Source organism: Glycine soja, chromosome 15, assembly GCF_004193775.1.
Source record: "Glycine soja cultivar W05 chromosome 15, ASM419377v2, whole genome shotgun sequence".
NCBI lineage: Eukaryota > Viridiplantae > Streptophyta > Magnoliopsida > Fabales > Fabaceae > Glycine > Glycine soja.
Window position 1 is genome coordinate 45,756,767 of NC_041016.1, and position 16,137 is coordinate 45,772,903.

A 16,137-nucleotide genomic window follows, 5' to 3' on the forward strand; every position below is an offset into this window, starting at 1 on the left:
TGAGCAGGTCTATCCACGCGGGTTGAACACCTAATACTATATTTGGAACAGACCCAAAAGAAGGATAAAGTAAGAGTTGCATATGGACAGAAGAGGTCCCATTTTCTTTGATCTTCCGTACTGGTTTGATCTAGATGTTAGACATTGGTATTGATGTTATGCATATAGAGAAAAATGTATGTGACAGTGTCATTGGGACACTCCCTTAACATTCAGGGGCAAGACGAAAGATGGTCTAAATACCTGTCAAGATCTAGCTGACATGGGCATACAATCGCAGTTGCATCCCAAGGTCTGATGGTAAAAAAATATAAATGCCTCCAGCTTGTCATATTTATCCAGAAAGGAGAAGATCAGTTTGTTCACGTGTCTGCACCGGGGTTAAAGTCCCACCAGGATACTCTTCAAATATTAAGAGGCTGCTGCAGTTCAAGGAGCTTAAGCTGGTGGGGTTAAAGCTCATGATTGCAATGTTGATGCAACAATTGTTAGTCGTAGCCATACGAGAAATTTTTCCTTACAAAGTCAAGTTAGCCATAACTCGCCTGTGCTTTTACTTCAATGCCATATGTAGCAAAGTCCTTGATCCGGTCAAGTTTGATGACCTGGAAAACGAGGCTGTAATTATACTATGCCAGTTGGAGATGGTATTTTCCTCTGCTTTCTTTGACATCATGGTCACTTAATTGTTCACCTTGGTCAGAGAAATCAAATGTTGTGGTCCTGTTTATCTGTGCTGGATGTACCCGGTTGAGCGCTACTATGAAGATCTTAAAAGGGTATACCAAGAATCTACATCGTCTAGAAGCATCTATTATTGAAAGGTAAATCGCAGAAGAAGCCGTTGAATTTTGTTCAGAGTACATTGAAAAAGGCTAAACCTGTTGGCCTTCCTGAGTCTCGCCACAACGACAATAGTGGGCCGGTAAGGGTTCAAGAGAACTGCATGTTATCACTCCAAGTGTAGAAGATTTGTTACAAGATCACTTGTAATGTGTTGAACAACAACAATGAAGTTTTGCCATACATAGTTCAGCATGAACGTTTAGTCAAACAAAGTAATCCAAAAATGTCAATAAACTGGGTCTTGAAAAATCATTACAAGACTTTCTCTGATTGGTTTAAAGATGCAATCTTTGCTGACAAAATGCTTCTAAAACATTAAGAAAGCTAGCTCATGGGCCTAAGAGAAATGTTATAACTTGGCAAGGATACGACATAACAGTATTCCTTTTACACAAAAGCACAAGATGACAAAGAGTACAATGCAAAACAGGGGGGTCACCCTAAGGGCTGAATCTCAACACTTTGCAATTGTACATGATGACAATCCCTGTGTAGCTTCAGTCCCTTACTTTGGCTTCATTGATGAAATATGGGAGCTTAACTATGTCAAATTTACTGTTTGTGTTTCAAATGTAAGTGGGTTGACAACAACACCGGTGTGCGGACTGATGATAGAGGATTTACGTTGGTAGACCTAAAGAACTAGTTTACCAGAATGACCCTTTCATCATGGTAGAACAAGCTAAGCAAGTATTTATGTGCAAGACCCTTGTGATGAAAGGTGGTTTGTGGTTCTACACGGGAAAAACAATTGGTGTTAATGTAGAAGATGATGATTCATACATGGACACTTATGTTAGTCCTTTGTCTACACAAATGACTTCTAACAGCGTTGGAGAAGAAGCTGATGACGTTCATGCTAATCATAATGAACATGATGAAGGAGAATTAATTAACATCGTCTAACGTAATTTTCTAATATAGTAATTTCATTTCGGTACATTCATTTACATAACTCATACAATGGTTTTTTATAATATTAACTAACTCAACTTTTTCTCTTTAAAGGACCATGGCTACTCCACCTGCCTCGCCTCCTCCTCCTCTTCCTCTTCCTCCTCCTCCTGCAGACGCATCAGTGTCTCTATTTACGTTGAAGCGGACACGCAAGGCGACACAGCTACGAACATTGGCCACTAGATCACCTGGGGCAAAAAGACCTATGGTCAACGTCGATCCTGCTACCGGCAAGGCCGACGGTCCCACAAGAAGAAATTAAGAACATATTTGGGGATTGTCGCTCGTGATAAGGTCGACGTGACATATGACACCTGGAAGGAAGTCCTAACTAGTCAGAAGGATTTGATATGGGAGGATATTCAGGTATTTGAGTTTCTTCATTGATTTTCTTTAATAGTCTAAATTTGTTATTTACTTACAATAAAACCTAATTTATTGTTTGTCAGCAGAATTTGAAATCCATGAAGCTTCTGACAGTAGGACAAAGAAGAAAATTCTTCAGACTGTCGGCGAGCACTAGAGGCAGTTTAAATCTGACTTGACTTGAAAATAGGCACTTGCAGTCGACAAGACGGTGTGGACGACATTGTCTGTGAAAAATATGACATTACAAGGAAAATGGGCCCAGTTTTGTCAGACCCACAGAGATTCCTCATGGGAGGTATGTACTTTGTCATTTTAGTTGTTTTCCACAACAAAATCACTTCTTATAATTCATTGTAATAATCATTTTCATTAATGTTAAACTTTTGCAGGATGTGCGGAAAAAGGCACAAGCCATCCAGAAGCAAAACACTGCCCCCCACGTATTGTCTCGTGGGGGTTATAAATATTTAGAACAAAAGCTCATGGCTGAGAAGACAAAGAAAAGACTGGAAGAAGCTGCCCAGTCTGGAAGCACTGAGAGCATCATTGACCCTCCATCTCCCATCAGACGCCACGTGAAGTGGAAGATGGCCCGCACGAAGAAAACTGGACAGATGACGTCTAAGGCAGCAAAGGAAATAGCTGACAGGATTGTAAGTCATTTTTAATTAATAATTATAATTATCTTTGTGTATTCTGTGAATTCCTTGGACAAATATGTGTTCGGTACAAGATTCTTTGGACGAGCAGGCGTCACAGGGATCGTTCGTCCCCCATGGACGTCAAGATATCCTGATTGCTGCCATTGGGCGACTAGAGCACCCTGGCCGTGCTCGTGCTGCTGGAGCCGGTGTCACCATAAAGCAATACTTTGGATCGGCTTCACGAACGTCCCGCAGTTCTTCCTCCATGCCTCCTGAAGACCTACAACAGTTGACCGAACAAATCAGAGACCAACTAAAGGAGTCAATCACAGAAAAAGTGACTTGAAAGCTGATAGGCATCCTTCAGCCAGATGTAGTCCCAATTTCAGTCTCAGATGCAATCACAGGGACTTGCACTACCTCTAGAGCCAGAGGTTGGTCCCTCAGGTCCTCGTGTCAGCACAAAGAAGAGTTGTGTTACTCCCTCATGGATCGATCCTGGGACGGGTGACTCAGACAAATGCGGGCTATACATTGAAGAAAATCCTTCCCGCCTGGTTGCCCTAGGAAGACTTTATGAGGGATCCACAATAGTTCACAACATCCCTTTGTTGCATGGCCAAGTGAAGGTTGTGTTGAGGAGGTTAAAGATGCAGAGGCTCTCGTTCCTGTACCCACTGACGAGGTTACCTTAGTGGGGCAGGCACTTAACACCTTCCTTGCTTGGCCAACACATCTTGTGAAGCGTTTATCAGAAAAGATATTTTACTCTGATTATATGTTTATTTTTTCAATTAATTTGTTCACTGTAATCAAAACTTGTTAATTAACTATGTTTGATCAACAGGAAGCTGTGTCTCCAGCAAAACCTCCAGAAAGCCCGAATGAAGAGGTCGATGATCCCCTATACCTGATGACATAGACCATCCCACAACTGTTTTTGAAGCCTCTCCAGGTTATGTGGGATGCTACCATATTCGGGGTGTTTAATCAAAATTTCTCGTTGTATATAAAGCACGAAGATCTCTCTGAAATTGCACACGGTGGTCAATGTCTCAGCATATCTGTTATACAGTTGTGGATTCTGTAAGTCATTTTAGATTATTGTTAATTACCAAAGTAATTGTTTTAAATTCATACATAATTAACTTTAGCTTAACAACACAGCCATCTGATTGAGACAAGCACTACAACAAATCTGTTAAATAATGAAGGTTATTTTTTCGTTTAGTGGAGGTTTTTACCCTCCACAAAATAAATTACGGAGGTTTTCAAAAACCTCCACAGTTAGATTCGCCACAAGCAATTAGCGGCGGTTTTTGAAAACCTCAGGTATCGAGAACATTTTGCAGAGGTTTTTTTGTAGAGGTTTTAAACCTACGCTAACTGCGGAGGTTTTTTAAAGGAGGTTTTAAACCTACGCTAACTGTGGAGGTTTTTTAAAGGATGTTTTAAACCTATGCTAACTGTGGAGGTTTATTGGAAGAAGTTTTTATACCTTCACTAAATATGGAAGTTTTTTGTAGAAGGTTTTAAACCTATGCTAAATGCGGAGGTTTATTAAAAGAGGTTTTAAAACTATACTATGGAGGAGTTTTTTTTTTAAATCATGCTAGCAATAGATGTTTTACAATTGATTTTCTAATTCTCCTTATTTTCTTGTATATAATGATTTTGTATACTCATTTAGACCATCTTTTGTATACCCATTTTCTTTGATCTTCCGTACTGGTTTGATCTAGATGTTAGACATTGTATTGATGTTATGCATATAGAGAAAAATGTATGTGACAGTGTCATTGGGACACTCCTTAACATTCAGGGCAAGACGAAAGATGGTCTAAATACCCGTCAAGATCTAGCTGACATGGGCATACAATCGCAGTTGCATCCAAGGTCTGATGGTAAAAAAATATAAATGCCTCCAGCTTGTCATATTTTATCCAGAAAGGAGAAGATCAGTTTGTTCCAGTGTCTGCACCGGGTTAAAGTCCCACAAGGATACTCTTCAAATATTAAGAGCCTTGTGCAGTTCAAGGAGCTTAAGCTGGTGGGGTTAAAGTCTCATGATTGTCACATGTTGATGCAACAATTGTTAGTCGTAGCCATACGAGAAATTTTTCCTTACAAAGTCAAGTTAGCCATAACTCGCCTGTGCTTTTACTTCAATGCCATATGTAGCAAAGTCCTTGATCCGGTCAAGTTTGATGACCTGGAAAACGAGGCTGTAATTATACTATGCCAGTTGGAGATGTATTTTCCTCCTGCTTTCTTTGACATCATGGTCCACTTAATTGTTCACCTGGTCAGAGAAATCAAATGTTGTGGTCCTGTTTATCTGTGCTGGATGTACCCGGTTGAGCGCTACATGAAGATCTTAAAAGGGTATACCAAGAATCTACATCGTCTAGAAGCATCTATTATTGAAAGGTAAATCGCAGAAGAAGCCGTTGATATTGTTGATTAACTATAAAATCTACCTACAAAACTATAAAATTAATTAGCTTAATAAACACACGTACCAATTACAAATTGTTGTATTTCTCTATAATGATGTATGCATATTAATTACTTACATGTGTTTGATCAGGAGTGAAATAACTAGCTAATTCTTCAGGGATCCTTCCTTCCTTCATTATCATGTAGGCCTTAAAAGCTGATTCTAAATTGTTGTATTTCTCTTGCCATTGGTTTGAAGATGGAAAGCCAACACCAGATGAAGAAGAGCTCAGACTAGAAGCTCGAAGTCTTGTGTTCCTGAAGGAACAACTCCTAATCCCATGCATCGCACTCTCCCAGAGTGCTCTAACCCTAACACTCTACCAACAACATCAAGAGGAGAAACTTCAGATTCATCAACTATGCTTTGAGTCAATCCTACTTCAATTTGTTCCTGCAAACATGTAATAAAAGGAATTACAAAAGTTTTAAGATTAAGCACAATCCTTGAAAACAATGTTACTAAAGAAAAACATACCGCTATAGTCTTTGCTGCTTCATTTACAAATGATCCATCTTTCCTTTTATGAGTTTCAATATATAATTGTCCACGACTTGGTAGCTTCCCAGTTTCTAACAACTAAGATAAATAAAGAGTAAGTAAACATTGAACTTTTTTAATTAGTAAAAGTTAACATTTAGTGTCATTACCAACTCATTTCTTCTTCTAGGATTAGCTTTAGATCCACCAGTGTGTGGAATAACTTGCTTGCTTCGAATCTCTTTATTTCTCCTACAAAGTTCCTATATGCAAAGCAATTTCAAGTTTACAACTTGTAATAGTAATCATATAATTAGCTATAAAAACAATTCAATAATTAAAACAATCTAATTGTACCAATGTGGATGGTTTATGACGATAATGAACAAAGCGAGCCCATTGATCTTTATCTATGCCTATCGGCACATTTTTTATGATTTCATCTCTTGTTTTGGTTGGATCGTTGAATTCATTCCATAAGCTTTGCCTATTTGCAGCCCATTTTCTTCCCATACTCAATTTGCAATATCGTTTTGCACCAGCTTCATTAATCTTAAAATAAAATCGAGGCTAAAAAAAAGACAAATTTATCAAATATCATATGCAAAATAATATATATATATATATATATATATATATATATATATATATATGAAAAATAGTAAAGATAAAGTTTCTAAGTGGTATAGATATAAAAAGTTATATATAACTAATTGACATACCTTTAAAATTGTTTCAAAGCAATCATCAAAATAAGCTTTAGGTACGCCTGAAGGTCCAGACCATCTATCATAATCCATAGGAAATAATTTGCAATCAGCTGCTAGTGTTCCAAGAAATCCTGCAAGCAAGGCTTGTGCTTCACCAATTGCTTGGCCTTGGTCATCAAAATTCACAATGATGCATAACTCCCTAGGTAAGCTATTGACTCCCCTAACTTTCACCTTAATCTTCTTGATCGTTTCTTCAGAGTCTTTAACAGTAAAAGAATTTCTTAATAAGAAAATGTAATATACTTCATATGATGATAATTACAAAAATAAAAATAAAATACAATACTTGTATACCTATTGCCTCAACAGTCCAACAGTGTGTAGACTCACGCCCAACATGACGTCTAGTTGTTTCATCTTCTTGTGGAACTTCAGATGTTGATACATGAGAAAGAGGGACATTACCAGTTGGGACTTCAGGAGCTTGTATGGAATCACTTGGTGGGGAAGAAATATCAGGATTCATTGCTGGAACTTCAGATGTTGATTCATGAGAAAGAGGGACATTACTAGTTGGGACTTCAGGAGCTTGTGTGGAATCACATGGTGAGGGACATTGTGGTTGAGGTGCTGATTTTTGTGGATTTCTAAAACGCTTCACCTTTGGCATGACTACATATTCATGACAACAATATTAAGAGAAAAATAAATAAAGAATAATAAAATTTAAGATGACATACTATCAAAATTAAAACAAGATTAAAATAATTAATAAATGAAATAATAACAACATTTATAAGTCAATCAACTATATCATATTTAGGCAAATGTGAATTTCTTACTATTTTAGGAGTTACAATTCAATCAACTATGTCATCAAGCCTAGAAAATTGTTCAAGTTGTTGCTCTTGGTATGGCTCATTTTCATATGCATTTTCTTCTACTTCTTCTCCCATGTCATATAAATCTCTTGGCTTTATGTGTACAACAACACTCCATCCTTCATTGACAACATCATCTACATAATACACCATTTGTGCTTGAGATGCTTCAATGTATGGTTCATGTTCTTCACGATCACCAATATGAATCAATCTATCAAAGTTAACACAATTAAAATTCCAACAATCCTTTTTATACCCTCTATCTCGTGTAGTATTAGCCCATTTACATTTAAAAAGAATAACAGAGAATCGCCCATAGTAGTTAATCTCAATGATATCTTCCAACTTCCCATAATAAGGTAAATCTGCTTGCCTTAAGTTGCCATCAACGCTACTTGAAACACATGATGTGTTAGATGTTAAGAAAACACCATTGTTTTGTGTTTTTAATCCTTCTTCTCGAGCCAAGGTTCGAAATTTGAACCCATTAATATTATATGCAGTAAATCTTGTTGCATTGTCCAAGGGTCCTCGTGCTAAAAACTTTAGATCAGTAGACATTTCATTCATTGTATCTGGATTCATAATCTAAAAAAATTGGAAGTTAGAGTTTGAAACAAAGACGGTAAAAAAATCCTTATCCACTAAATGACTACTCACCCGCTTTCTAAACCAATCAACAAACTCTTTATTGACTTTTTTCTCTATCTCTGTAGACGAAGGTCTTCTTCCTCTTGAACTCCTTTTTATGAATTCTCTAAATTCACTACATAAATTAATTATTATAATCAATACACATGACTATTATTTATAAGTAGTATAACAATAAAAGTTTATGTCACTTACTCCACAAATGGTGTGACTATAGTGAAATTAAGGAGCACATATCGATGAGCTTGCAATTTTTGCATTGGAGTTAAAGTGAACATTGAACAAGCTCCTACTGGTTTTCCAATTTGTGGGAAGATAGAGGACGCAAAAAAGGTCTCATTATCAATTGGGTTATCACAAACACGTTTAGGTCTATTGAACCTTGTCTCGATATCTTCAATGTATCGAGAACAAAAGGTAAGAGACTCTTCAGCTAAATACCCCTCAGCTATGGATCCTTCAGGTTGTGCCTTGTTTCTCACAAAGGATTTTAAGTGACCTAATTACCTATAGAAATAACTAACAATTAAAGAGTGTACAAGCAAGATATTTATAATATAACATCATAAATTTAAATTATTTAAATCTTTACCTCTCTACTGGATACATATATCGATAATGCACTGGGCCTCTAAGTTTTGCTTCCTCTATAAGATGAACAGTTAAATGAACCATAACTGTGAAGAATGATGGAGGGAATAACATTTATAAGTGGCATAGTGTAACCACAATGCGATCTTCGAGCAACTGAAGTTCTGGAAGATTTAAAGTTTTACCACAAAGTATTCTAAAAAAAGAACAGAACTCCACTAAGACAGAAGTCACATGGTCTGGCAACAAGTTACGAATTGCTAGTGGTAGCAATTGTTCCATAATAATATGGCAATCGTGACTTTTTAACCCAGATATTTTATTAAGTTTCTCATCAATACATCTGGAAATGTTACTTGAGTAACCATCTGGTACTGTAATAGTCTTCAAAGTTTTCAAAAATAACTTTTTGGTACCACGTGTTAGTGAAAACAAAGTAAGGTGATACTTTCCATTATCATCTGGCCAAAGATCAGGCCTTAAGCCCATTTCTTGTAAGTCTTTTCGAGCATTAAGGTTGTCTTTTGATTTATCCTTCTCATGGAGCAATGTATACATGACATTGTCGCATACATTTTTTTCAATATGCATAAAATCTAGATTATGTCGTAACAAGTTAGACTCCCAATATGGAAGTTCAAAGAATATGCTTCTTTTATTCCACTGTGTGACTTCTTGTCTAGATCTTTTTCTTGTTCCATTTTGAATAGCTCCAGTTCCAAATGTAGTATTAATATGTTCCACTTGTCGAAAAATCTCAGATCCAGATAATTTTAATGGTGGGTTTCGTTCTTCTATGCTTCCATCAAAGCGAACACGGTTCAATCTAAATTTATGATTTCTACTTAGAAAACGACGATGCCCCATAAAACACCACTTGTTACAATTTCGAAGGTGACAAGGTTCCGCATCTAAATTGCAAGTTGCGCAAGCCAATCCTGTGTGTATGTTCCAACCAGATAAGATGCCTAAGCCAGGAAAGTCACTAATTGTCCACATAAGAGCTGCTCGCATTCTAAAATTTTCATTTAAGGATGAGTCATAGGTGTCCACACCACTCCATAACTCACATAACTCTTCTACAAGGGGCTTTAGGTACACATCTATGTTATTTCCAGGAGATTGCTTGCCTGGAATGATCATTGATAGAATGAAGGAAGTGCGGTTCATACATATCCAAGGTGGAAGATTATAAGGAATTAAGAAAACTGGCCAGATGCTATAGGTAGAACTCAAGGTCCTAGCAGGATTAAAACCATCAGTAGCAAGGCCTAAACGAACATTTCAAGGATCTGAAGAAAACTCAGGATGGATTAAATCAAATGTCTTCCATGCCTCTCCATCTCTTGGATGCCTTAACAACCCATCTTTATTGTCTTCCAAAACATGCCATCTCATATCTTTTGCAGTCTTACGACATGTGAACAATCTTTGCAATCTTGGTTTCAATGGAAAGTAACGTAAAACCTTTGCAGCTATTTTCTTCTTCTTGTTGGGTTTCCATCTAGATGTACCACAATGCTTACAAGCATCCAAAATTTTTTCATCATCTCCCAAATACAACATGCAGTGTTTTGGACAAGCATCTATCTTTTTATAATTGAGACCAAGCTTGTTAATAATTTTCTTTGCCTCATAAATAGAAGGAGGAAACTTTGCTTTTTCAAATGCGTCATTTAACAAATCCAATATCATAGTCATTGCCTTATCGCTTAATCCACACAAAACTTTTATATGATATAATTTGATTATAAATTCTAGTTTTGTGTACTTGCTTCCTTCATACAATGTTTGGCTCCCGTCCTTTAGAAGCTCATAAAAGCCATTATGTTCTTCTCTTGGTTCATCATTTACTATTTCATCTTCATTTAATGGTTGTGATGCACCTACATTAGGGTCATGCTGCCTATATTGTTCAAATGCGTCATTGATCATCATTTCCATTGGGTTTTGAGGTTGAACACCACTATCTTGGAAAACATCTTCCACTTGAGAAGATTCTAATGCTTGCTTTTCACCATGAAGATCCCATATAACATAGTTTTGAGGAAATGGTTTATATAGCAAGTGATCTTCAACTATGTCTCTAGTTTGCCATTTCATAAATCCACATTTTGGACATGGACACCGAATCATTTCTCCTACAGCTCCATTCTTAAAAGCAAAATCTAAGAATTTACTCAAACCAATGGAGTAATCAATTGAGTTTCTGGCCTTTGAAATCCATGACTTATCCATTACAAAAGATACCTAAACAATTTTATTAAAATAATTTATCACACTATGATAATATAACATAGTATAATATGTATTAAAAAAAAGTAAGTCCCCCACAAAATTATAATATAAATTAAGAAGAAAAACTATAATAATTATTCTAACTAATTTTTATGTTACAGCTACTACCATATATGTTATAAAATAAGAATAGGTATTTAGAATAAAAACCAATGGAACCAACAAAAAAATGAATTACAAAAAATTATAATAAATTACACTTGTTAGCTAACTAGTAGAGGTCGTAACATAAAAATACTATCATGAAAATGTAATGTACGTTGTAAAAACATAAAAATAAAGATTTCAATGTTTAATCAAAATAAGAGAGAGAGATGAAGTACCTTTGAACTTCCAGTAAATGAAAGCAGAGGAATGTGTCTTTTGTTATTGCCTAACCAATTTCAGCACCTTTCAAGAACTTCAGCTACAAGCTTTAAAAAAAATAAGGAAATTAAATTAGTATTATATACGACAAGTTAGTATTTTATATATATATATATATATATATATATATATATATATATATATATATATATATATATATATATATATATATATATATATATATGACCTTAATAGTCAAAGAAGAAAAAGCAAATTAACCACTTACAGAAATATTATCACCCGTAATAATTAATTTTATTTACTACACTCATAGAACTGTCTCTTGTAAAAAAAAATGCACCTAATCCATGAAAAAAAAAACAGAATAAAAAAAAGGCTACGTTGACGGAAAAATTGACCCAAAGCATTCCCGTTCCACCCACCAAAAAACTCCCTACTCCCCACCCTCTCTCATAAACGAACATACGATGTTAAATGTTATTGGTAGTGACAAGAATAAGAGTAATGTAGGTGCAGGTGATATGAGAAACAAACAAAAAAGTAATGCAAAAAAATTGTTTCAGTACATTATCATGAGTAGATGAATCATGATTTTAGTGGATATGGGTCCAAAATTCCAAATTAAAGTTCAGAAGTGTGGTTCATAACATTATCTATGTTCTTCAATATCCAATGCCCTTAACATTATCTAGTGATTCATATTTTGAGATTTGAAAGTCCAAAATGATAAAAGAATATATATATATATATATATGCATGTGTCACTCCATGCTCTGAACAGAACACAACTCCAAAATCTCCAAACACATTCTAGAACTTCATTCCAAGTTACAATTAGATAGCTAAGGTAATGACTAATACTAATAACATAAACAGTGATTATCACTTCTTCATGACTGACTAGAACCTGTTCTTGTTAATGTATCTAATTGAAGACTCAAGAAAATCCGATTTCTCTGGCAACAAACTAACATAATTTATTATTCATTTATGTATAAAGCTTAAATGAACCTAACATTTTTATGCCCCGGCCATATATATATGCATCTGTATTGGATAATAATAACAATTAATTGATGGGCATTACTCTTTTTCAAAAGCAAAAAAATAATGCACGATTGAGTTTCTTTAGCACAATTTATTATTCAAATGCTACCTCCAAAAAGGTCACTAGGGAACCCATCACCCAACAATAAAACAAAAGATGGAATTTAAAATTAAATTGAATTAGATCATTGTCAAAAGAAAAAGTTAGATATACCAGTATCTGACCATCAAAGATATTTTCCATCTCATGCATAATATAATCCCAGAAAGGCAATAGGATAAACAAGTAACATCAACAAATTATGCAGCTTTTGATTTCAGTGTCAGGATTTTATATCAATTGTTAAAAAGGTTACAAATGTCAGCTCAGTTAACTCCAAAATTAGGTGAATCATTATTAATGAAATCAATAGTCAGTTATATTTTATTATATGCAATGGTTCTAAGCCCAGGCTGAACGCTTTTACATCTGTTCTACTAGCAATAAAGGGGGTGTAATGTAAGGTGTTGAGTCAATTTTAGAGTTGGATCTGGCACTACTAATCTGAGCAAATCAGTGTATCTAAGCAATTTCAATTTTCACAAACGAAGCCTTCAGTTAGGCAAAGTGTATCTAAGCAAATCAGTGTTGTGCCTTTGATAGATCCCAAAAAGGTGGATATTGTTCCACCAGACCCAATCAGTGTCTTTATAAGTCTGGATATATTACATCTATTAAATCCAACATCTTTTCCTAATAAATAACAGTGCCACAACATTGGTGAACCTAACAAACCACAATTACAACCATGACAGCATCCATGTTCTTCAATATCCAATGCCCTTAACATTATCTAGTGATTCATATTTTGAGATTTGAAAGTCCAAAATAATAAAGGAGCAGAGGAAAAAAGGAAGCCAATAATAATAATAATAATAAAGAGAAGGGAAAAAATTATGGGCACAATGGAAAGAAATATTTAAGTGCCAAAGGGTAGGTAGCCACCTCAAACAAGGTCAGATCAGTCCCACCAGTTATGTCCCAAACAATTCCAGTAGCCCTCTCTATACCAATATCCAGTAAAGGTGACTGGATGGCATTTAATTCAGCATCTCTTGCCCTTGATTTTCCTTAAACACAAAAAGAAGCCACGTGATAAATTTCAATAATATATGTAGCTCAAAAATTAGAATGCCAAGAAAACAGAAAGTGGTGTAGAAGAGGTAAAAAAATTGTATTTGTTAACCATTACAGCATAATATTAGGAATATCTTCAGAGTTCAGATTACGTTAGAATATATTAGCATATCTTCAGAATATACTGTGAAATCAATTAGTCATGTAAATAAGGAAGCAACCTAAGGAATTGTTTCCTGGTTTATTTCCTTAGTTATTAAGGGTTGGTTATATACTAGTGCTTGTATTAGTGGACTTGGGCTTGTAATAAAACACTGGCTTAGTATTTTGTTTCATATGCTTACACCCTTCATATTGCTTTGTTGGGTATACAAAAAATAGTTATAATGCAATGCCAGCCATGCCCCAAAGATCACTTCATTTGTATAAATCCTTTCCTTTTGGACATGCATGCTGATGAGCCAATATGTACAACCGTCGAACATTTATAGTTTGAGTATCACACAATCACACTACTCTCTACACATTATACAATCTTTTTGTAATCAAAACAGAGGATCAAGAGCTTCTTCAGATTCCAATCACTGCATAATTATGAATCAAATAGAAGATCAAGAATTGGAGGCTACATTGCAGTTTCCATACACATAATACATTGAAGTTTGCTCACCGGGCAAAGTACATTGAAATACGAGCAGCACAAAACAAGGCAAGTTAAATTTGATGACTTTTTTTTGGTTGAATCAAAATTTTATTCCTACCAAATGACAATGTACAGCCTGCACACAATACAAAGAACAAGAAACAGCTCCTAATTTTTTTTCAGCATAAGTATAAAAATTTCTCACATTCATCACCACTTCCTCGTTTAGCTTCAAAATTCTTACCAACTCCGTGTGCAATTCTGGAGTATGTTTATCGCTCAAATTTTTAATGGAAGAGAATGAGAGATGTTTTGAATGGTTTTCTTTTTGTTGCGTTGGAAGAATTTCTATGAACCCCGATTTAAAAAGCAATATTTCAATGAACCACAATTTAAAAGGCAATATTTCTATTAATCCCATATTTAAAAGGCAATTGGGAATGTTGAAATTAAACAAATTATAGGATTTTAGGTATTGAAGGAGAAAAATGAGAGAATATAGATTATGTATATTGTGATGGGTTACAAGGTGATACAAATCATAAAGCACTACCCCTTATTAGTGTATTGCCTAAGGTTCTAACTCTATCCCTCAAAATTTTGTAATTTGAGTTCTGTCCAAGCTTTATTAGGACGACTAGATTGAAGTTTGAATACTTACAATAGAACTCTGCTGTATCAGGTAGTCCTGTGGCCTTAAAATCATACATGCACCGCCAGCAAAGTTCAGACTTGAGGAAAAACGTCAGTGACACTGAACACAATACAAATAAAAGAAGTTAGGAAAAGAGAGTATCGAGATGATCTATTTTTTAGCACTCAATTAGCAAAAGGAGGATGGACTGAAAAAAAGGTCCAGAAAAAGGAGGCATTAAATGTTCAGCCTAACCTGGAGGTGATTAAGTAACACTGATTTCCCCTGGAAACAACCGTGCATACAGATTGTGGAATTGCAGCTGTAATCTGCATTAATGAAAAAAACATTTTGCCATTAATATTTGATAAAACTCCAACCTAGAAAAAAGTATGCAGCGATCCTTCAAGACCTAGATTCTTGGTTTGAATCTGAGTGACTCTCCCTCCAGAATAGTACACATAAGACCATGAAGGAGGGCCACAAGGGTTTGTGACACCATAACAACCCTTTTCTGAAATCATTAAGAATTCTGAGATCATTCAGGTTTGTGACACCATAACAACCCATTGTGATCATCAGGATTAAAAACACAAAGATGCTAACTTTCATCATACCCATCATGGTTACCTTAACCCCACAGAGAAAACAAAATTCAAGGTAGAAACTTTCCCATAAAACTCACAACCTCATTTGTGTCAAAGATCGGCATCTGAGTCGTAGGAACAGAACGAGACAGCAACAACAGACCCAGTGGGAAAAGAACAGAACATGTGAGTATAAATGTGCGGTACCGAGAAAGAAAAAAAAAACAAGGAATAGTTGCAACCCTAGCGTAGGATGGTTGTTCAGGGAATCGGAAAAGGGAAAAGAAAAAAAAAACAGATACTCTTATCGAAAGGAAAAATCAAAGAAGAAAACGAAACAATTGAAGAGCGGAGAAAGGAGAAGAAGAAGAGTGAAGAGAGAATCTTGTACCTGAGTTGAGAGCGGAAGTGAGGGGTGGAATTAGGGATTGAAGGTTGGGGACAACCAGTACATATTGGGATTTTGTAAATTTTTTAGAGGGAATTTTTTTTTTTTGCTGGGAAAAAATATGATTTTTTTTATTTTAAAAAGAAAAGAGTGAAAAAATAATATTTAATTAGCAGAGGTTATAACACCTCTGCAAATTAAGTACAAAAAATTGCAGTTTTTAATAAATTAAGGAGGTTTCTAAAACCTCCGCAAAATAACCTCCATTATTTAATATTTTTTTTGTAGTGAAGTGTGCGAGCGGGGAATTCTGATATGTATGGATTCCTCGAGCCATAGTCCATTCAGAGATCTGGACAATCACAATTTGAATCCAAAAGTTACATCAAGAGTTGGATACAAAGTTCAAAATGAGATGTTTACCTTGGAGCCTACTTAAATGGGTAAGTCAAACACAACAA

At 35.4% G+C, this 16,137-nt stretch overlaps 2 long non-coding RNA genes across 2 annotated transcripts; both read right to left on the reverse strand.

Annotated features, from left to right (window-relative positions):
- Nucleotides 1-5,356: 5,356 nt before the first annotated feature.
- Nucleotides 5,357-6,984, reverse strand: LOC114386536. Its single transcript, XR_003661106.1, has 5 exons — nucleotides 6,864-6,984; nucleotides 6,519-6,769; nucleotides 5,967-6,366; nucleotides 5,794-5,895; nucleotides 5,357-5,709 (listed from the first exon to the last, which is right to left on the reverse strand). It is a non-coding gene; the product is annotated as an uncharacterized LOC114386536 (long non-coding RNA).
- Nucleotides 6,985-13,241: 6,257 nt separating this feature from the next.
- LOC114386890 lies at nucleotides 13,242-15,866 on the reverse strand. Its single transcript, XR_003661196.1, has 4 exons — nucleotides 15,680-15,866; nucleotides 14,957-15,030; nucleotides 14,729-14,821; nucleotides 13,242-13,417 (listed from the first exon to the last, which is right to left on the reverse strand). It is a non-coding gene; the product is annotated as an uncharacterized LOC114386890 (long non-coding RNA).
- Nucleotides 15,867-16,137: the final 271 nt, after the last annotated feature.